General features: G+C 38.5%; 1 protein-coding gene and 1 long non-coding RNA gene across 2 annotated transcripts in view; one reads left to right on the top strand and one right to left on the bottom strand.

Moving 5' to 3' along the window:
• Positions 1–4,637: 4,637 nt before the first annotated feature.
• LOC134739461 (uncharacterized) lies at positions 4,638–15,377 on the bottom strand. Its single transcript, XR_010126128.1, has 3 exons — positions 14,851–15,377; positions 12,581–12,685; positions 4,638–6,253 (listed from the first exon to the last, which is right to left on the bottom strand). It is a non-coding gene; the product is annotated as an uncharacterized LOC134739461 (long non-coding RNA).
• The window catches only part of NDNF (neuron derived neurotrophic factor), a 36,965-nt gene continuing 27,756 nt past the window's right edge, over positions 13,794–23,002 (top strand). The window contains exon 1 of the mRNA XM_054486158.2: positions 13,794–14,447. The gene's annotated coding sequence lies outside the window, so the exon portion shown is untranslated. The remainder of the gene's footprint in view (positions 14,448–23,002) is intronic.

The raw sequence follows: 23,002 nt of genomic DNA, 5'->3' as shown, positions 1-23,002 counted from the left end.
TTTGAAATCAGGTAGTATGATGCCTCCAGCTTTGTTTTTTTTTTGCCTAAAATTGTTTTGACTATTCAGGGTCTTTTATAGTTCTATATGAATTTTACAATTGTTTTTTCAGTTTCTTTGAAAAATGTCATCAGACTTTTGATAAGGATTGCATTGAATCTGTAGATCACTTTGGATTCTATGGCCCTTTTAATAATATTAATTTTTCCAGTTCATGAACATGGACTATCTTTCCATTAATTTGTGTCTTTTGCAATTTTTTAATGAATGTTTTATAATATTCAGTGTGCAGATCTTTCACCTTCTTGGTTAAATTTATTCCTAAATATTTTTTAAATGTAGCTATTGTAAATGGAATTGCTATCTTGATTTCTTTTATGGATAGTTTACTGTTACAGTATAAAAACACTACCAATTGTTGTGTGTTGATTTTATATTCTGTAACTTTACTGAATTTATTAGCTCTAAGAGTTTTTTGGTGGAGTCTTTAGGGTTTTCTATGTATGAGATCAAGCCATCTGCAAACAGGGACAGTTTAACTTTTTCCTTTCCAATTCGGATGCCACTTATTTCTTTTTCTTGTCTAATGGCCATGGCTAGAATATCCAGTACTAGGTTAAATAAAAGGGTTAGACTGGGCATCCTTACCTTGTTTCTTATCTTAGAGAAAAAGTTTTCAGTTTTTCAGCATTGAGTATGATGTTAGCTGTAGCTTTGTCATAAATGGCCTTTCTTATGTTGAGGTGCATTCCTAATACCTAATTTGTTGAGCATTTTATCATGACAGGATGTTGGATTTCATCAAATGCTTTTGCTACATCTATTGAGATGACCATATGGTTTTTTATTCTTTATTCTGTTAATGTGTTGTATCACATTTATTGCTTTGTATATGTTGAGCTATCCTTGCATCCCAGGGATAATTCCCATTTGATCATGGTTTATAATCCTTTTCCTGTGCTGTTGAATTTGCTTTGCTTGCATTTTACTGAGGGCTTTTACATCTGTGTTCATCAAAAATATCAGCCTATACTTTTCTGGCAGTACCTTTGTCTGGCTTTGGTATCAGAGTAATGCTGGCCTCATAAAATGAATTTGGAAATGTTACCTCCTGTTCAATTTTTTGGAAGACTTTGAGAAGGATTGACATTAATTCTTCTTTAAATGTTTGGTAGAATCTTTAGTCACTTTATGAATGAAATTTCACCAATAAGAATAAAGTCAGTCTAAAAATTTGAATTTCTTTTATACAGGAAACAATATGTATTTTGTTTCCCATACAAAAGAAGAGAGAAACCATATCTGTTATCTAAACAGAGAGAATTTTATATAACCAAGTATCAAAAACTGAAAGCAAATGGGAACAGCGGTAGCAACCGAGAAAGCAATTACAATCCCTGTCCTGGAGCACAAAGGGAAGAAGTGGAATTGTCAAAACCTAGAAACTTAGAGTTAGAACCATGGAGGGGCTCTGTGGAGCTGAAACTGATATCTGAGGAAGAGGCCTTGAGTAGGCTAGTGTTACTGCCTTCGAGCTGCGAAACAAACTTCTACCTCGAGGACAGGGCACTGGTAAATTGGCACCGACGTCTCTGAGGGACTGTGATGAAGCTAGTTCTAAAGCTTGGGAAAACTGTGAACTGGAGTCAACAGCCGCTTCTACAAAATACTGCCACTGCCAAGTAAATAACTATAGCTACGTTGAGGGAGACAGGAAGAGGATGCAAAAACAGAAGTAGGAATAAACTAGGAAGCACTGAGGAAGAAATGCGTTATTTCTCTCTCCTCCACCCTTGCATTCTCCCTCCATAATCGCTGACTGGCAGAGCCTAACAGGAGCAGCTGGCAAAACAGAAATGTGTTTTGTAGAGTTTATCCCTAACACCACAAAGCAGGGTAGGGAGAAGTGCATTAAAAATTAAGTGAAAATAGCTTAACCTTGGGCACAAAATGTTACATAAAATTCAAAAGGGAACCTCATACATGTTCAGATTTTGAAAAAACAGATGAACAAACAGAAAAAAAAAACCTGAACCCTAGCAATGAGACAAAAAAATGAAAAGTTCTACGTTGTTTTAGAAAGACCTGTGAACTTTCCCGTTTCTTAAAACATTGGTTAATGGAATGTTGACATTATTGTCTTGTATACTTTTGAGGGAACAGCAATATGCTAGAAGAGTTAAACAAAACACTGTCATATTACTTTTATGAAGAATTAATTAAGTGGAATATAAATCATTTCTCCATCTCCACTCTAAAATGGAACTATTCTGCTATCCTAAATGAATTTTTTTTCTGTTCAGATGCTTGAATTAGTTGTTTCACCCATTGAGAGATGCCAAACAAAACCAAGAAATTGTGTGTTTTCTTTAGGTTAAAATAAATTAAGATGGCCTTTAATTTGGTTCTTCCCATTCATATTATAAAAATGGTCTAGTTCACATGAACAAAGATAGTACAAGAAACCCACACTAGCCCAGTAGCTGTTTGTGTTTCTGTGAGTGTGTATACCTATTTCAGGATCTAAGAGAAATGAAAGGAAGAATTAAAGTAAAACTGTAGATATCTTCCTTTTCTATCTGACCTAATTCTGTAAAGCTCAGTTCTACACATATTATGTCTTCAAAAGTACATGAAATTGGGGGCATTCCAAATTAACATCACCTCTTTTGAATTATGTCAATGACTCTCTGTTGAGCTTTTGAACCTGTAATTATAGAGCTGTGGTGGGTTAAAAATGGCCACAAATTCTTTGCAGTTCCTTTCATCAGGGGTAGAGACTGATTCCTCACCTCTTGAATCTGAACCAGGCTTGTGAGTTGCTCTGTGAGACCAATAAAACGAGGCAGAAGTGACAGTGCTCGGCCTCCATACCAGGCCTCAAGAGACCATTTCCTCATCTCTGCACCCCCTTCTCCAGCCCTACCCCATTGCAGGCCTTGGGAATCACTGCCCGTTCCTCTACTGTATTTCTTCCCTCCTTAGAATCTTTCAGGGCTTCCCACTACTGTGAAGGATAAGACAAGATCCCTCCTGCCTTCCATATTAGCCTAGGAATATCACACTTCCCACGCATGCAAAACAAGAAGAGAATTAGATATTATTTTAGGTGGTTCTATAGCAAATATTTTGTTTAATATGTATGAGGTAAAAAAAACGTAACCCACACATAAAACAGATATTACTATTTAAGTTGTTAAATAAGCTATTTAGTTAAAAGAAGATCTACAGCTTAAACTGAGTAATAGTAGAGGCTGTGTTCAAACACAGAAAACTTTTGGGAAATCCTGCTTTAAGGAAAATTGGTTCAAATCTCACTTGGTACAAATACACTATCCAATTTACTTTACTTCCTTTTACCAAAAGGATCCCTCTAACTTTAAGATCCACCCTGCTTCAGCTTTCTGTTGCCAGTGAAAAAATCAAGCAGCTTTTTAAAGCTTTCCTAACTAACTAGTAGCAAGATGGTAATTTTGGAAATATGTTACCCTTACCCCCCATCAATATTATTGTGCTTCTCCATTCTATTCATATTTTCTCATCATACAAATTTTGTCTTTTTTATGTTAAATATGTATTGTGGTAGAAAATTGCAAAATATTTTCATCTCGCTGCTCTGGGAACTTCTCTTTCATCTTCAGCCTTTCCCATTTTTCTATAATTCCTACCTTATGTAGCCCACTTTTCTGGCATTACTTCTAGTTTTGGTGCTGAGTAACATATTGTCCCTTTTTTCCCTTAGATTTCTTGACTCTTCTAGTGCATTTACACTGCTTCTCATTATTTTCCTGCCTTCTTCATCTCTTACATCCTCTGCCTCCATGCTCTTTACTAATTATCCTTAACCCTCATGATTTTACCTGTCATTATTATCCCACCACTATTTTAAGCCCTAACCACTGTCTCATTTTCTCTTCACTCTTTTCTCTCCTCTTTTTCTCCTCTTACTCAACGCCTTTATCCTTCATTTTATTGTGTTTCTTCTACATTGTGCCCTGCTGCACTTACCTTGAAATCCAGAGGAGAAGCAAATAGAAGGTTTGTAAATGTGTTTGCTGATGCAAAGATAAAGGGAGCCAGACACTTCTAGTGCTTTTGAAGTTCTTTTGGCATTTGAGTCCCACTTGATTTGTGTGACTGATTCCCTTAAGAACATTCTTACTCAAAATAAGTTACAAAAATTCTGGTCTAAAATTGATTGGATATAAGATTATCCTTAGTCTTTGAATGAGACTCTGTTTAACACAAATTACATATTCCTTACAGGTCAGTATGCAATTTCCCACATAGATAAGGTCTTTGAAAAGTCCTTTCAAAATAAGAGTGATTTTTCCATGTTTTGACAGATGTACAAATGAGTTCTTTTGAGTTTAGTGTTTCAAATGACCTTTGAGTTTCAAGCCTATTTGAATTTTCATTATGTTATTCTCTTCTTCTAATTGCAAAAAAAAAAAAAAAAAAAGTCCACCCTCTAAATTTGCAGTTTCTTCAAAATAGGAATTCCCTCAGAGTTTCACTGAGTAGTTTCAGCTAGGCGATTGAAAGTGATAGAATACCACTATGATTATCACATTAATAGAAATTATGGTCTTAGAAATATAGAGAGCTATGGATAAAAGGCTATGGAGACAAAAGAGAAATATTCAAGGCTCTATGTTTGGTTATACTTTTTGGACGAGAAAACATTGAAGGATTACATGGAAGGAATGGAGAGGATTTCGACTGGGTACATTTAAGCTTACATTAGAAAAATTTAAATTTTTCCTTTATAACACCAAGAGTTTTCAGAGCTACATTAGACACTAGTGGTATGGAAACTGTTTTCCCAAAATCATTTCAGTGATTCAATTACCATTTATTATCTAGAAAAAATGGCCCTACTTCTTTTAAATGACCTGAAATAATGCATTTTTTCTTCAACAGAGCATAATGAGAGTTGAGAAGTTGCGCCGGAAAATGAGAACAGTCCCTGTTTCTCTTTACAATCAACATACAGATTTTTGCATTTTATAGCATAGTGATTCATTTTTTATCTAGTTTTACAATAGAATCTGATTTGGCACAATGAAGTAAATATTAACACATTTCTTTCCTAGATGTGGTATTTAAAAGTAGAAATGTGACAAAATCCAGTGTTAACTGGTCTAATCCAATAAGGAATTTAACACATTTGAGTCTTATAACACACACTGAAAAGCTTAACATAATTTTAAAATAATGCTATTCTACTAAAGTTTTATTTTCTCGAGGGAAATTTTTTTGTATGCCAAACTACTAGGAAACAGTTAAAAATGATTGTTAAGATGACTGGACTTGGCTTATTATTTCTTTCTTCAGTTTATTCTCCACATTTGTGAGTGACTACCTTGAATCCATTTCAAAAGTGGAGGAGTGAGTACAATAGCTGAAAGCACTGCCTGGGTTCAAATTTCTTGGCTAGAAATATGACAAGTTCTGACAGCCTCAGTAGCATCATCTCCAAAATGGGAATTCTAATAATTCCTACTGAAGATTGCTCTCACAAGTAATGAGCAGTGAGCGACAATAGCAGGCACTTAGAAACCACTCAATAAATAAGTGATTAAATGGCCAAAAGGTTAAGGTGGAGATTCCCCTCCTTTAAAAAAAATAAAAAAACTAAGTTCTAGGGTTCACAGGTTACTTGTAATAGAAACTGGTTGAATCAAAGGTATATATAATCATATGCCTACTTTTTATGAGCTTCACATGTTGAGATTTTAAAAAATTGTGTTAGCCCTCCTATTCACTGCTTTTCATAGAGAAGTTAGTTTTTAAAATGTCTTTAGGAAAGGACTCATACTGTGTCAATGACAGAGTTTAAGTGATTTTCAAATAAAAGAGAAGACTCAAGCAGCTAAATCAGTTTGGACTATTCCACCTCCCTCTGGCTTAATCTTTGAGATTTCTGACCTTAGAGGTTTGTGGCTAGAATTGATGGATAGGTACACTTTTGTGAAAACACTACATGTGGTTAGATTTGCTCTTATATGGTGCCAACAAGGAGACACCAAATCAAATTCTGCAGTAAGATCCCTTTTCAAATAATGCCCATTAACATGACAGCACCAAAAAGGAAAAAAAAAAAAAAGAATCTGTGAAATTAGTTGATAGAGGCTCCAAGGAATATCCTGGGGCAGCTTGAGTTGGTTCAGAACGCAGGCTTTGGAGTTTGACAGTATGAGACTCAGACCCCTGCTCAGCCACTGATGGCCATAAACCTCTGTTTTCTCACCTGTGAAATGCAAATAATGTCTTTTTCACTGGATGTTTTTGGAATAAATTTGTAAAGGAAAGAGTTTTTGATTTGTTACATTTTGTCAAACCTGAAATTAATTATTTTGGCCATCCTAACAAGCAAGGTCTAAGTGATTCCTTTTGTTTTATTTTTTCACTTACAAAGTACGGTTTTCTGATTAGGGAGAGGCAATGTTTTGTTTATTTGAACGGAAATTGAATCCAGGGAGTAAGAATCAGTGATTATTATATAGGCAATTGTTTAGTGTCTATTATATATCACACGCTTTACATATTCAGAATAGTTTAACCCTAACAATAACCTTATCAGAGAAATTTTATTATCCCCATTTTACAGACGAGGAAACTGAACTTCAGAAAGATTAAACAACTTTCCAAGTTCACACAGTCACAAAGTTATTAAATGTCAGTTCAGGAAACTGTACCCAAGACCTCTGGCTCTGATGTCTGTGTTCTTTCCACTACATCTGATGCCATTCAGCTTCAAAACATTTAAAAAAATAACCAGGCTTTATGTCTGTGTGACCTTAGGGCTGTATGATATCACTGGCACATAGCTATCAGGAACTTGGGCCAAACTGCTCACATGAAAGAGTGTTCTTCTTTAGCTGTGCCTAAACAAGCCATGGGATGTAGAAAATGAAGCAATTATTAAATGAACTCAAATTATAGGAATGTATTAATCACACAATCTCAAACTCTGTGTTATATTTAAGGATCTATCTCCACCCGCTTCTTTCAGCCCTTTTCATACTCTAGGCTGGCCCAGTATTTTCTCATCTCTCTCTTTATTTTCATGTGTGCATAGCTTTAGTACCCTCCTAACACTGCTGCTAGCTTAGGCTTGCATTGACTGTCATTGCTACATGACTGATACAGTGCAGGCTCCTGGAAACAGCCATCCATGCTGCTTTGGTCAACGAACCTGGACCACAGAATAGTTGTTGGATCACAGGCCGAGACTCAACGTTATCAGTGGATTCCTTCTTGTAGAACACAGGAGGCGGTTAGGAAATGTTTTCAGTATTGACATTTTAAAAAATACCTTAGTTTTTCCATCATGTAAATGATATAGTGTAATACACTAATTAGTAAAAATGTTCACAAGAAATGGGATGACGGGTGGATATATACTCTGAAGTGAAAACAAAACAGGGATTTTTATATCAGAGGAGCCCATTAACTGCAATCAAGAGAATGTCTCTTTTACAAACCACCAGACTCCTTCTTAAGTGTGGCAATGGCATTTGCCTCATTGCTTTTTTCCTTTAGGTTTTACTCACTGCCAAGAGGATGAAGCCTGAACCTCTACTAACATAGTCTCTCCAATTTGCCCAACCTAGGTATCCAGTTTCTTCTTCTGTTAACTTCATTAGCAAAATCCATTTCACCAAATGATTCTATTCACTGCCTCTGAAATGCACTTTGGTATTTCCTTCCTGTGAACCTTTCCTGGATGCCATTTCTATGGTTTTGATGCTCTCATCCTCTTCTCTACCAAATCAAACCTTTCCCAGTGGTGAATAAGTAACATCCTATAATTCTTAACACTCCTTTGGCTGTTATCATTTGGCATCTGATGCTATGAGTAATATTTAAAAGCCAAGTAACTAGTCACTATCATATTGTATGCTCTCTGAGGGCAGGAATAATATCTGTCTTTTTAATAACGTATCTTCAACATCTGAAATATAACAGGCATTTAATAAATATTTACTGAGTGTCTAAAGGAAAGAAAGAAAACATATCTAAACTCATCTTACAGACTTTTTCTGGGCAAATACTATGTTTTAGATTTTTTTAAATCTCTTTTAGCACTGTGCTCAGTGACTTGAACAAAGTAAGAATTACATTATTTTTTCAATGTCCTAAATTAATCGTTGGAAATTCAAGCAAATTGCATTTGAGGGCTTAAATATAATTTTTAATCTTTTATTTTAATCCAGTGTTTTTTGTAAGATAGTGGCAGTTCCGATTTAAGTAAGACGTTGTTAAATGTACAATAATGATCTTAAAACATCCCATTCTACTTCCTGAACAAACTAAAACAAGGAAAATCGGTTGATCTCATGTACATATTTAAAATTAGGGTGATTTTTAAAGTAATAGTTAATTTGATAACATTTCCTGAATATGTCATAGTCTATGCTGTTCCCTTTTCCTTCAAATCCTCATTTACCCCACACCTCCCTCCGTTAGCCTAGGATAACTGACCCATCCTTTGGATCTCTATTTAGACGTTACTTTCTCCAAGAATCCTGCCCTAAGGCCGCACTCTCACCTTGGTCATGGACTTACACATTGCCCCATTCCCTTAAGATATCACCTAATTGCTTAACTCTTCACTACACTGCAGGTTCCTCAGAGCAAGGGCCTCATTTATTCCTTTGTTCCCAGCAGCGAGCAGAGGGCTGGCATATAACAGGTGCTCAGCAAATGTTTATTAAGGGAATAAACACCCTTAGGAAGAATAAAAGGTAACTCAGACTTGATGTTTCAACTTTACATTGGCTAAGCGTGTAAGAGGTGTCAAATTACAGACAATCATTAATTTTTAAGAGACTTTAGAGAACTACTTCTTGAACTGTTTAAGGAAGAGACTGAAACTGACCCAACAGACAAAAGACTATCTGGTGCTAGTATGATCCGGGATGTGACACTGTTTTATCCAAGCTTCAGGATTTGCAGGATGGTTTCTATCGGTTCTGTTGTCCCAGCCCCCAGTGTAGAGATGTCGACTATAACACTCTAGAAGTTTATGTATAGAAGGATCTATTTACATTTGTGTAAAATGAGAACTGTATTGTACAATACAACTGAGGTGATGGCCAATCCATGGGCAGAATATTATCATAAGCTTCTGATGATCTTTCAACCTTCTTTCATGAGTTAGCCTAGTTCATATGACAGTCGTTCTGAGGGCCACTTGACAGTCTGAAAATTATTGTGGACCCCAAGGAGTTTTTGTTATATAGGTTATTTCTTTCAATAGTCAACCTATGAATCACAACAGAAATCTTTAAAATATTTATTAATTTATTTAAATAACTATAGTAAACCTACATTAAAGTAACATTATTTTCCAAAGAAATGTTTTACATTTTTGTTAATCTCTTTAATGTCTGGCTTAATAAAAGACAGTTGAATTCTCATATCATGTCTGTTTTCAATCTGTTGCAATTTGTTGTTCTGTTTGAAGTGTATCTTCAAACAAAGGAAAATCCAATTATTCACAGATAGGTAGTTGGAAAATGAAGAAACATTTCAATAATCTTTTCAAACAATTCTGGATATTCTTCTTTAATGTGACACCATAACTCAACAAATGGTAGTTTCTTAAACCTTATAATTGCAGTATGGAATATGAAACTATATCAGTTAACTTTTCATACTGTGTTACATTAAAACCCGTTGGTCTATTTTGCACTTTGAATGGATCCTTATGCGTGATTTTAGATCATGATGCATTATTAGTCATTTGGAAAATACTTGTTCACTGAGTTATGCAGCTCTTCCAAATGTTGATATATTTCATTGTACGATATCTAAAACCACATTCATTTAAATGATCACGATCTTACTAGGAAAGACTTTAAGTACTGGGAAACTGTCAAACTCATGGTGACAGAAACAAGTTTTCAAAATTCTAATTTTTTACTCAAAAGTTCAAATTTTTCATTGGAAATAAATGGTGCTGTTTGTTTGCCTTGAAATGACAGGCTGACTTCATTTGTTTGTTAAAGAAAAATTTTTTTAAAAGTATTTGCCAAGTATCCAAGTCTGAGTAACCATAGTTTGTCTGTCAGTTGTTCTTTCAAGTAAAAATATGTCACATAAAAAAGCAGGTAGTTTAGCTCACAAATCAATTACATAAATGTCTTCGTTCAGGATAAACAACTGCACTTTAGTATGCCGCAGAAGAGCTTTATTTGTGCCTCCCAGTTTGCCATACAGAATATTAAAAAGACATAGTCAAGAGTTGAAATTTAATAAAATAAGTATTTTTTACTGCTTCATCAAAGACATTCTTAAGTGAAACTGACATTTGGGGCAGTAAAAATACAATAACTACTAGGATATTTGGGTGCCACTGCTTTGAACATGCTAGGGTGCTAGCAGTTTTACCCACCATTGCTTTCGTATTATCAGTGCAAATGTCAACACAGTCAAAGAAGGCAAATTATGTCTTAGAATCAATATGAAACTAGCTTTGTCCTTGCAGACCTCCCCTGAAAGGATCTCAGAAGCCTTCACGGGTCTACAAACCACAGTTTGAGGACTGCTGCCTTAAAACATAGGTTTCAACTAGTAGTTCTCCTAAATAGACTTAAATTCACTCTTGGTTTTATAGTAGTTTTTGGCTTTTTCCTCCAATTGCATATTTATGAATTTCCTGGTTTAAAAGTAAATGCAGACAAAAATATGTAAATATCTTGCAAACACTTGAATATGTTATACTATTCAATCCTCACAAAACATCTGTAAGTCAACTATAATTTATTCCATTTTTATATTTGAAAAAAGCCACTAATATTCAAAGAGGTTTTGTCCTACAGCAAATAATTTTCAGAGTCTAGAATTAAATATAAGCCTGTTTGGCTAAATAACATATGTTCCATCTAATATAACACATTACCCAAGTCTCTCAAAACACTGAAGATACTTACATATATATGTAAATATAAATATATACAATGCCACTGGTTTTATCGGTGGCGTATTTTTTTAGAAGACAGAGTATATTGATATATGCAAATCCTGATGTTCAAAACACAGATATTTTGATGAATTTTATGAAATTCAGAGTCCTTACAGAACTTTCCTATAGACTCAGGTCTGTCATTAACTGCCTGAATTAATGATGTCTCTCTAACATCATTAGCACTCAGTTTCTTCCTAATGGCAATTTTAAATCAATACCCCAATCACTGGTTCATTTGAATTCCCAATCAACCCTGTGAAATGCATGGGGGTAGACAGTGTTGCCCCAATGTACCAAAGCGGGAAGTGATCCTCATATACATACAGCATAAACTACAATTGCATTGGTCAAGAATACCAAGACTTTTTGTAAAGAGGAGCAGCAGCTTTTCAGTCTAGTTGTCTTCATCTGTCTGCCTCATTATACCCTGGTCACTATCCCTGTCCTCCCTTGGCTTCATCGGTCCTACTCTGTCACCCTTCTTCTCTGGTGTTCATCCCTTTCTTTTGCAGGGTCCTCTTCCTTCATCCATGCCTAAGACATTGGTGTTCTGCCATGTCCCATCCTAAGTCTTCTCTTCCTGGCTGCCTTACTCCTCCCCCATGCTTGCCAGACACCTGAATGTATCCTTCCAGCTCCTGTCTACCCTCCTAGGAACTCCCCTTTTGGCTGCCTCTACATGGCAGGGCACTCAGATGTCACAGAGGCACCCCCAACTCCACAAGTTTAAGACAGAACTCATTACATTCCTCCTAAAACTGCTCCTCTCTGTGTGTTTCTCTTGGCTAGTGGCACCATGCCTGCCTTAGTGCACCAGCCAGAAAACTGGGAGTCAGTCTAGACTCTCTTCTCTCCATTACCCTCTATGTCCAATCAATCACTAAGCCTTGTCTATTCTATTTCCTAAATATCTCTAGAGCTGTCCCGACCTCCCAAATAGCATTTCTGCTGCCTTAGTTCAGACCCAGTTTTTCCTCTGGAAATAACCTCACGGTGATCTCTCTTCTATTTGTCTTGCACAGTGAAACCAGAGGAAACCTTCTAAAACACATTATCTAATAATACTTACAAACCTTAGAATCTGCCCTAGCTTAAAACCTTTAACAGCTTCCCAACTACTCACCATCTCCAGGCAAGTTCTGGCTCCTTACACCCAGAGAGCCTTGTGCGGCTTGGCCTTGCATACTTCACCTAGTCTCCTAGGTGCACCTAGGAGACTAGTTTCCAGGAGAGTTTCAGGACTAGTTCCAGGACTAGTTTCAGCCGCACCTAGTCTCCTAGTTTCCAGGACACACCATGTACTTTGACACTTTCCTAACCTCTTCACTTGCTTCTGTTTGTGGAATGCCCTCCCCCCTCCCACCACATCCTTGTTGGCCTTGTATTTCTTCCTTGTCTTTCAGAACTCTACACTGAAATCTCTACCAAGAGAAGCTTCTGAAGGGGAGTTAGCTGTTTCCTTTTCCATGCTCCCATAGGACCAGGTACCTGCATTTATTATAGTGCTAATCACATTTTCATTTATGCCTCTGTCTCCCCACCAGGCGGTGAGTTCCTTAAAGGCAGCACCATCACCCCTAAATCTCAGCACATAAGACATACCTGGTACACAGCAGGGACTTCGTAAGCTTTGTTAATGAATGACCCAGGGATCTGCTCTAGATCGTATCTCCTAAGTGCAGGACTTTTCCCCCCTCATTGTCTCATCTGCACAAAATATGCTTGCACAGTGATCTGAAATGTCCTTTTTAGTGTTTAAAAATTTTACAAAACTATTTTGTGACGTATAAACGGTTTTATAAATCCATTTCCTGCAGTGTTTTCATCTAAGAGCCACAAAACTTTAGGAGCTGCTTTGGTCCATCCTCTGTGACCAACCATTTAACAAAAAAGATCATAGTTCTTAATATGACCGGGGTAAGGCTGATTTTCATCTTATCTACCTTAATTTCACTGCGGCAATAACAGAACTAGTGTTTTCAATACTGACACTATATCTTAATAAATAATTATATATTATTAGAACTTATATAAAACCAGGTTTGCTGGAAATCAGGTTCTCAGTTGCAAAAATGAGATCACCAAATCATTCGGTGCTTTTTTTTTCTTGGTTTTCCTAAGCCCAGGCCAGGTTGCTAATTAGGTAACTTTTTATCATAATTACCTAGTCAGCCTTAATGGCTTCACACACTCTGCTCCGTTTCACTGGTCCTGTAGGGCCGCTTTTCAATTGTTAAAACAGCTGCTGAGTTTCAAACCGGGGGAGGCTCGGTCTGCGCCGAGGGGGAAGCGCTCCCTGAGTGAAGGCTGTGATAGGCAGGCGTTCGGGTGAAAAGTGGGACATGAATGCACAGTTTGCACACACTGCTTTCGCCTCCAACCACCAACCTTCTGGATTTAACACGTCCCCCTCCCTGCCCCCAGATCAACCCCAGAGTTTCTCTCTATTGTGCACCCCAGTCTCCTTGACAGTGTGATGGTCCCGCGTGCGCGTCTCCTGGGTTTTGCAGCTTTGTCGGGGGCTCGGTGGGCCTCCTTCATTCTCCCCGAGTGGCGTTGAGGTTAGGACAGCAGCGTGTCCCTCGCGATGCCGCCCGTGAGGGTCCTGTTTGGGGAGCGCTGGGTCGCTGAGCAGGGTGGTATGTGTGTAAGAGAAAGAGAGGGAGGGAGGGCTACAGGGAGAGAGAAAAGGAGGGAGAGGGTGTCTGTGTGTGAGTGTGTGTATGTGTATGAGTGAGTGTGTGTGTGTGTGTGTGTGCGTGCGCGCGCGCTGGCGCGCAGTGGGAGGGAGAGAAGGAGGGACGGAGGGGGAGGCAACGGGCAGAGGAGGGAGGGGGCGGGCGGGCAGCGGTGAGGCGGGAGGGGTTAGGGCTGGGAGGGGAAGAGACTCCGGGCTTCAGCAGTGACACTCTGGAGCGAACACACACTCCCCGCTTCGAGCCGCGAGAGAGCGGAGCTAACTGAGCAGCGCACCCGCCACCGCCGCTGCCGCCCCGTGCGCCCGGCTCTCCCCGCACCCCTCGCGGCGCTCCAGCCAGGCGCCTGTGCGACTCGCGGCCGCCCGCGAAGCCCGCGCCAGCCCCGCGGGTCGCTGCGGCATCCTCCCGCCGCCCAGCCCCCGCATGCTCCCTGCAGTTTAAAAGGACCTCCCGCCGCTTTCCGGCGCTGCCCCGGGATTCCCCAGCCCCGCGCGGCTCCCTACTCCACTTCGCAGCAACTTCGGCGGCCGCGCGCCGCCCGCCCTCGCCCGCCTTTGAAGTTTGCTGTGCCGACCGCAAAGTTGGGACACTTCAGCGGATTGAATTTTTCTCTTTTATCTGCCTCGGTCCCCGCCCTCCAGGCTTCTTGTTCCTGGATATTGGTGCTTAGCATCTTGGCAGGGTCCGGGGACGTGGACTATTTCGTACACCACACCTCGGGGAGGGATTTTTCCTCTTTTCCCTACGAAAAACAAACAGATCTTTTTAAGGTAAGTGGGGAGAGGAAAGCAATGCCCCAGAGCCCCGACGCCTTAGCCTGCCACCCCGAGACCTAGCACAAGGAGCGTTCACGCCCGAAGGGTCATCCGAGATGGGGGCTCGAGGCACGCGCCCCCAAATTGTCAGGGCCCAAGAAGCTTCTTAAGGGCGCCCTATCCGTAGGAGCTGAGGGCATGAGGGGCAGGAGCAGGTTTCCCTCGTTTTTTGTTTTTTTTTGTTGTTGTTGTTTGTTCGTTTTTAATTTAGCTGCTTTCGAACTGGGCGGCCCGGAGAGATGTGAGGAGATGGACAGACAGCGCAAGGGCGGGGAAGACCTGGGACCGGGAAGCTCGGGGTGCGGTGGGGTCCGGGGAGCCGCGGAGCCTTTATCCCGGACTTAGCGTGGACACTTACTTTGCCCGCCTGCCAAGAGGGCTGTTGCCTCCCTCTCCAGGTTCATGCCCTCCGCCCGCCGCTAGAGAAAGTCTGCGGGACTGGGGTTTTGCAGAGGGCGTTTGCGTGTAGGGCGAAAAGCTAGAGGTCCGGGCAGCGCACGAGTTCTTGGTGGGCGTCTGGGAGCTGCGCAGCCGGGGCCGGGAGTTCGGTTGGCCCGACCCCCAACCGCTCTGGCTCCTCATTTGTCCTCTGCGTGGTAGGCAAGCATCGTTATAGAAACTTCCTCGGGCTGAGCGAGGTGGCCTGGGACCGGCTCATACTTTCTTCCGGAGAGCAGAGCGGCCACCGAGGTGACGCCCCCTCCGGCCCCAGCCGGGAGACTCGGCTTCGTGCCCTCGTCCTGTCTGTGCGTGAGTTGGGGTTCGCTCTCACCGCGTTACCTTTCTAACTGAGCGGAGTCGCCGCGGCCCCGACAACCTAGGAGTCCGAACGAGTGATTGCAGGTCCCAGCTGTTTTCTTGGAGGCACTTTGCAAACTGCTGAATTTGGGGTGCGGTTTCGTTGCATTGTGCGCTCTCGGTTCCCCTTTTTTCCCGCACCGTATCCCAGGCCCAGGCGTGAGAGCTCCCCGCAGTTCCCCGGACCCGCCCCGCACCAGCTCCTCGGAGTTTGCCGCGGGTACCTCTACGCTGTCTCTGAGCTGTCCCTCCGGCCAAGTTGCGGTTCCCCTCCTGGCCCCCTTCGGGGCGCTGTCCATTTCTTGCTCTTGGGTACGGGTTGCTCCCTAAAACCAAGACCTTGAGCGGGAAATGAACCTGAGTGTATGTCTGGGTTTTGTTGTTGTTGTTATGTTTTTTCCTTCTTTTCTTTAAATTTATTTACAGAGTTCTTTTTAGCAACTTTGTTGGGTTGATAAATTTGCTTCTCATCTGTCGATCCCGCTAAATCTCAAAGAAGCGTTTATTTTTTCATTTAGTTGCTGCTCTCCCCAAACACACTACCCTCTCTTTCCCCCCTCCACCCCTCCTCCTCCTGCCTCGCTTCCTGAACCCTTTTTCTTTTCTGACGGAGGGAATCTCCGCACCTCCTCCTTTCCTCCTCCCACCCGGTCCCTGAGCGCCTGTGAGAACCAGGGGAGTCATCAATGGAAATAAATAGGACCCCGCTCCATTCTCCGCCCCCTTCAAACAAGTAAAATCCTCCCTGGGCTCGCAGAAGTAGAGATAAAACATCCCTCCCGAGGGAGCGGTTGCGGGGGATTTGATGGGATTGAATTGTTTTATTATCTTGAAAGAAGTGATGGATGGATCCGAGAGGGAATATGTATATAAAGCAGAGTGTAGTGAGGGCGATCGGTATGATTATTCATTATTGTTTGTTAAGAGTGATAATAAGGCCTCAACCTTCGCTCAGACTGTGTTTATACTTGGGTTTGAGTTTATGTCAGTCTCTTATTACAGTGGTTTCAGAAAGTGAAAACACCAAAACGGTATTAATTCTTCAGTCATTCTGCATATGGGATTAATCAAATGTCAAAAAAAGATACTGTCGTTTTACTACAGTTTTAATCTATGAACTTTTAGAAGGTTGCACTCTTATAAAATGTCATTGGCCTCCATCTGTCTTCTTAAAGTTTAAAAAACTTGGCAACATAATTAATTATGGTCCCAATTCCCATTTTCAATCTAAACCTCTGTATTCAGGATTATATTAAAATACCCCATCATTTATTCCTCAGAAGTGACTCTTATGAGTTTAAATTCTTGGAGGGGAGAGAGGGACAACTGGGAATGAGGGGCCTAGGAGTTAGAGAAATTAGTACTATTTCAGATTTCTCTAAAAATTCCTTTACTTCTTCCTTTAAAGAAAGAAATTACAAGGTCCTTCTTTGCACAGTTCGTCACTTCAGTGAATGCCCTTAATCTTTACCACACACTTGAAACATAACAGCTTGCAGCCTTGTCTGCATTATTGCTTTCATTTTTGTGTCAGGACATTTTATTCATTAAACCTGTATGTCAAAGACTTAGGCTCAGTGTGGCAGTAGCACTCTGTTTTAATTAGTAACTATCATAAAAAAGAAGCTAGAACTCTGTAATAGGCCTAAATTGCCATGAATTATGTGTGGTTTAAATTACGCATTTATTTCAGCAGAAATGAAACCGTGAATATAAAACATCTTTTAATCACTTGCAGATACAGCTTTTATCTCTTAAGATGTAACAAAATATGTAATTGAAAAATATCCTTCTAAGGATAAGAGAAGCCCCCACCCTCAGTTTATTTGTCCTGGGTCTGTTTAACATTCATGTGGTAAAGTATGAATGTTAAAGAGTAAAGACTATTGTCACAACATTGCCAATACCAGGTCGATGGAATGCTACCTTGGAAATAGCCATAGTAGGTCAGTCGTCAACTTAATGTAGAGACTTTTCCAGTTGGCTGCATGAACCTTGTTGTTTCAGATTTTAGTTTTCTCACTTGGATTTATCGACCAGACTCTGTTGTGGAAGGGAAAAAAATGTATTTTAAAACTCTTAACAAATTATTTGACATGAAGGGGAGAAAAGTAGAAATAAAGTGTATCTCTTCTTTTCCTATATTTATTTCTATAGCAGTTCTCTTCAGCCTATCTAGAGGTCAGAATTTTTACTTTAAAACAATGTGTTTTTGTTGTCGTCGTTAGGACATATCATTTTGGTATGATGGATTAGTAGATATTGGAAATGGAATAATGATGACTGAATCAACCGAGAGCATAGGAACAGAGTGTAAATTCCACATCATATGTGCTCATTAAAATTATTTTAATCTCCTTTCCTTAGTTTCTCCATGATAAGGTGGTCGATAGTGACCAAGCAGTGCTCTCTCTCTCTCTCTGTCTCACTTTTTTGCTCCCTGCCTTCTTGTCAGGTCTTGCTTTGGGGACCCATACACCTATAGTAGCAGCTGAACCTTGCCAGTCAGTCACCATCAGCTAATCACTTGGAAGAAAGTATGTCTCATAGTCATCTGTATTGGGTCAAAGGCAGGGATACCCAATATAACCAACAAAATACTTCAACTAATTCATTTGACCCTGAAATAATATCTAGAACCTCTAAATGTTTATTTTAGAATGATTATTCTAAAGAACACAATTTATTCTTCCCCTGTGGGCTCATAATCATTTAATAGAAGCCACAGCGTGGGTTGATAGTAAATAGTAAACCACATGAAATCTTTGCTTTGAAAGCTGATTTTAAAATCAAATCCTCCAGGATTTAAATACTCTATTTTAAAATACTTTGCATTTTATTCCCTGAAGTTAGGATAAATTCTGCTGTATTTTTCCACTGTATTACAAATGTAACATTACATGACACTCAGCATGCATGCAGTCATGCCTCCATGTTAATTTCCTCCTAGAAAAAAAAGTAAATACTTTGCTGCTGCTGTTAAAAAATGATCACGTAGTATGAGACAGAAAACCAAGAATGCTAATATTTTATTGTATCATATGGTGGTGTGCTGACCATAAACTCAGTTATATTTTTGTTGAAAATCACGCCATTTCAGTGTAAATCTGTTTGCTTGGCTGTGTGTATTTCACGTATTTCTTGCCTCTTCTGAGATGACACCTGGCATTTGCTGTACCAGTGCCTAAGCCAGTGCCAAAAGCAGGTGTATCCTTGGCTGCTTCCTTCCTAAACACACAACCCAAAGAAGCAATATCCACACCTTTCCCCTTCCTTCTGGTACTTTACTAAAAACTGCAAACCAACAAACACATGAATTTTAGTCTTTTGAAATATTTGGAAAACATGTAATATATAATGTTAATTCCCCCAATAAAAAAAAGTTGTGGCTTGTTTTGATTTTAAAAATTAAGGGTAACAAATTAGATCAAGGTGGTATAAAAGCAAACTAGCAAAATGTGTCTGTAGATTTTTCACTTTGGGATAAAGAGACAAATTTGACCACAGAACAGCTGGGTATTTGGCCCTATTACAATGCCAATTTTTTTCAAGGAACTCATTGAGTTAACTTCGATTTAAACTTCACTTTAAAGTCCACAAACCTCAAGTTTATGAGAAAGGTATAGAAACTTTCAAGATATGTGTCGTTATTCTTTCAATAATTTCCATATCCTTTGGAAACTGATTTATTTTAGTAAGTTAGTTAATAGGTCTTGGTTTTCACTTGTTAATTTTTTCTGTAGCAAATTTGAACATGACACATTTAATATTTTATATATTTCTCTGAAGTATTTATTTTTAGCTTCACTTATGAAAACTCTGAAATGAATCTTTTCTTTAAAAAAATATGGCTAGAGGTAGTAGTATAAATGTATAATTTGTCAAATGTCTCTTTTAATTCTTTTTTTAAAATAATTTGCTGTCCTTTTTATAGTTAAAAGAAAAACTTTTTTAGGAGTAATGGTTAGGTTATATAAAGTTTGGAGAGTACTCAATAAAAATATGATTACACGTGATTGGGAATCAACTCATTTGAGTGGAACTCTTAGACACTGCCTCCACAGCATGGAGACTTTTAAATATAAAACACAAATTATAAAAACAATTCACAACATGCATGCATGTTTGCTTTCTAATTGGAATGATTTCAGCTAATATCACAAATAGTGGTGACCAGCTGAAGTAAATGGAGACTGTGCAAGTTTCTGTCAGTGTTTCTTCTCTCTAAGCGGAAATCAAGGTAAACACCCTCTTCTTCCAGCTGTGTGCTCTGAGAACATTATTCCACAATCTAAAAACATAGCCAAAAATATGGACTATATTCACATATGTGTTTTATCAATAACTGAAAATCACCATATCTTGTCTTCTGAGGCAATGCTCTTATATACACAGTTGTAGATAAAATAGGAGACTGAAATTTAACATTTTCTAAAATAAGCAGTAAAATCTGAACTCATAATTAGACCTGTAAAATATGATATCTTGTTTTTGAAATCACCATGACTGTTTTTAAAATTTATAATGTAGGAACTATGAACACATTGGTATATACAAGACAGACAATGCCCTATCCTGGCAGTTGGCAAACAAACTGTTGGCAGACAGTTAGGGGTAGTGTTGTGGTACTTACTTGAAAATACTACATTTAAGAGAGAAAAACTAGTATAATAGGGCCTGATTGATTTATTTAGGAATACTTTGTCCAGTTTAGCTGTTACAAGTGTATGGTGACTTCTGGTGTGTAGATGGTTATAATTTATATATTAGAAATACATATACTGCTGGATCCTGTAATTGAAGAGAGATTTGTTGCCAACAGTGGGACAGACCAGAAACACCAGCGCTAGCTAAGACACGTAGTAAACTGGGGAAAAACATCAGTCGTTTATCTCTGTGCCTCCCTGAGTCTCTGATATTGTTAGTTCTTTGGGTGCTATGAAAATATGTTACTTTTTATGGAAAAAGAAAACTGCCTCTTAAATGAGAGATAAACATTTAACACTCTAATGATAGCAACAGCAGGATTCACCATACTAATAGAACTAACAGATGGGTTACATGAGAGATGGCCTTAGAGGTACCAGGGAAGCCACCCTGCTCCCAAGGCCTCTCAGGGTACCAAAACACTACCTGAAAAAATATGCTTTTTTTTAACTTTTAAATTAATTTTATTTTTAGCTTTTACATTAATTAATTTATATTTAACTTTTAAATTAATTTTATTTTTCAGTGTCCTCTATAAATATGAAAATATCTCTGCGATGGGAAATGGGTAAACTGATATCAGCTAACATTTTACAAAGATATTTTAATAACTAGATAAAGCCAGATCACTTAAGACAACATTTTAGAGAGGGATTATTTTATACATATATATGTATAAAACATATGTAAAATATATGTGTGTGTGTGTATTTCATTCTTTACACATAAAAGTGAATATAAATAGATCTTTTGGTATTTCCTTCTTACACCATAATGGGCAATTTGTGCCCCACAATGAAGCAAAGAGGACACCCCCTTTTAGAGACCTCTGCTTTACAAGGTTGACACTATCAGAAGCTGTCCAGGAATTAGAAAAGGACATTTGAAATTATCTTTGCAAGGTTAGGCCCAGTGAATATTTGCATTTAAAAGCTTGTCTTTTAATTACAGTAAAGTGGAGGATACAAGATATTCTTTTAAACAATTGAAGTGAAGGTTGCCCATTGCCTCTAAAATCGTACTGAACAGATATTCAGCTTCTGTTAGTGTCAACCTTGTAAAGCAGAGGTCTCTAAAAGGGGGTGCCCTCTTTGCCTCACTGTGGGGCAAAGATTGCCTCATTATGGTGTAAGAAGGAAATACCAGAAGATCTATTTATAGTCACTTTTATCTGTAAAGAATGAAATCAAGTTTTGTGAATATTACTTAATACTATATAAATTAACAAAAGCACTCTTACTCAGGATATCAGATGGTCATGGAACAACAAAGAACGGCAGAGGTGACAGCGTGTATGAAGCAAAATTAATGCAAGATAAAAATAATGACATTCTGCTAGGTGCAATGGCACAGTTATAGTCCCAGCTGCTAAGGAGGCTGAGGCTGGAGGACCACTTGAGCCCAGGAGTTTGAGGCTGTAGTACACAATGATCTCCCTTGTGAATAGCCACTGCAGTCCAGCCTGGGCAACATACTGAGACCCCATCTCTAAAAATATAATAATAATAATGACATTATAATCAGCCCTGTTTATAAAACACCCCTGAAATTAACCAGAAAAAGATTTGAAATGTACAATTATATCTACTGTAATTATCTATGATGCTCATCCCAGTGTAGAGAGCTTTTAAGTATTTTTTAATGTATTATAAGTATGTATGTGTGTATACAGACACAGACACAAACCCACGCACATGCATACACATTTTTTTAAAATCACAATTCTAAGAGGTTTGGAGACCTCAGACCTCAGACCGCACATTACTGAGTGAGAGGCGTTGAAAAGAATTGAGCGAGAAGCTGAAAAAGCTCTCAAATTAGTCACTATTTTCAATATTATTCTGTTATTTGTAGAGGTATTTCATAATTCCTCTTTTATGTATAAATGCATATTGTGCCCCATTATGTTTTGAAAATATCAGTAATCTGAGAGTTTAAAAAGTTCCATCCAACATTTTTCATGTATATTGTGTTATATTTTGAAGTTTTTCTTTGAAATTATATTTTTTCTTAGTAATGTTGTCAGTTATTAACTAATGTTAAAGTTGTTTCCATGCTTTGAATTTCACAATGGAAGTGGAAATGATTCTATTTATTAATAATAATAATATATCTTTGTATAACCCTTGATTGTTTACAAGGTGCTTCCACATCCATCACTTTCCTTAACCCTCACAGCAACCCAGTGAGGAAGATATTCTATCCTTCTACTCCTGATAAATCTGACTTACCTAAACTCACATAAACTTTTTAAATAAAGTTGTTAACTCTTTGGTTTTAGAAGGAAAATTGATGAAAATGTTTAAAAGCTTAAGCTGAGATTAGTTGCCAAATTAATTTGTCTGGACAATTTGCTTAGAAGTTTTTTACAATTTGATTATTCAGAATACCACTTATTTAGCCTAAATCCACAAGACCATAATTGTAGACTGTCTATGCACTCACTGTTTGTTTTTGGTAATAGTTAACTTCTTAGGGAATTTTTAAAGGGGAAACTGATTAAACTCTTTCACTTGTAAATAATTATTTCAGGTAAAACAGAAACAAAACTTACCTTTGAGAGTAAAAAACACCAGTTCCAAATGGCACAAAGGGCTAACAGTGATAAATAATCCCCATATCTCTCCTTCCAGAAGGTTAAAGTCTTTTTTAATAGGGGAAATCATTGAAAGTGAAGTCGAAAGTCAGTCTCTGAATATGCGTAGGTTCTGATATAAACCTCCCCTGGCCCCCCCACACCCCCAATCACCATTTGCTTAGATTCTCCTCTAATCATAAAAAGTAAACTAGGTTATCAGTTTACTTTATTAAGTCTACTTATAACCTGAAATCATCTCTTGAAATCAAATTTTCTCTCTTCAGCCCTCCTTTTAATTAGTCCTACTAACCCAGTCATTCAAATCTGGGTATTACAATGTTCTAAGATATGCTATTTGTTGAGTTTGATTTCTCCTCTCTCTCTCTCTCTCTCTCTCTCTGTGTGTGTGTGTTTATGTGCACATATG

The sequence above is a fragment of the Pongo pygmaeus genome, chromosome 3, assembly GCF_028885625.2.
Source record: "Pongo pygmaeus isolate AG05252 chromosome 3, NHGRI_mPonPyg2-v2.0_pri, whole genome shotgun sequence".
NCBI classification, from domain to species: Eukaryota; Metazoa; Chordata; class Mammalia; order Primates; family Hominidae; genus Pongo; species Pongo pygmaeus.
This window is presented reverse-complemented; position numbering and strand designations above follow the sequence as displayed.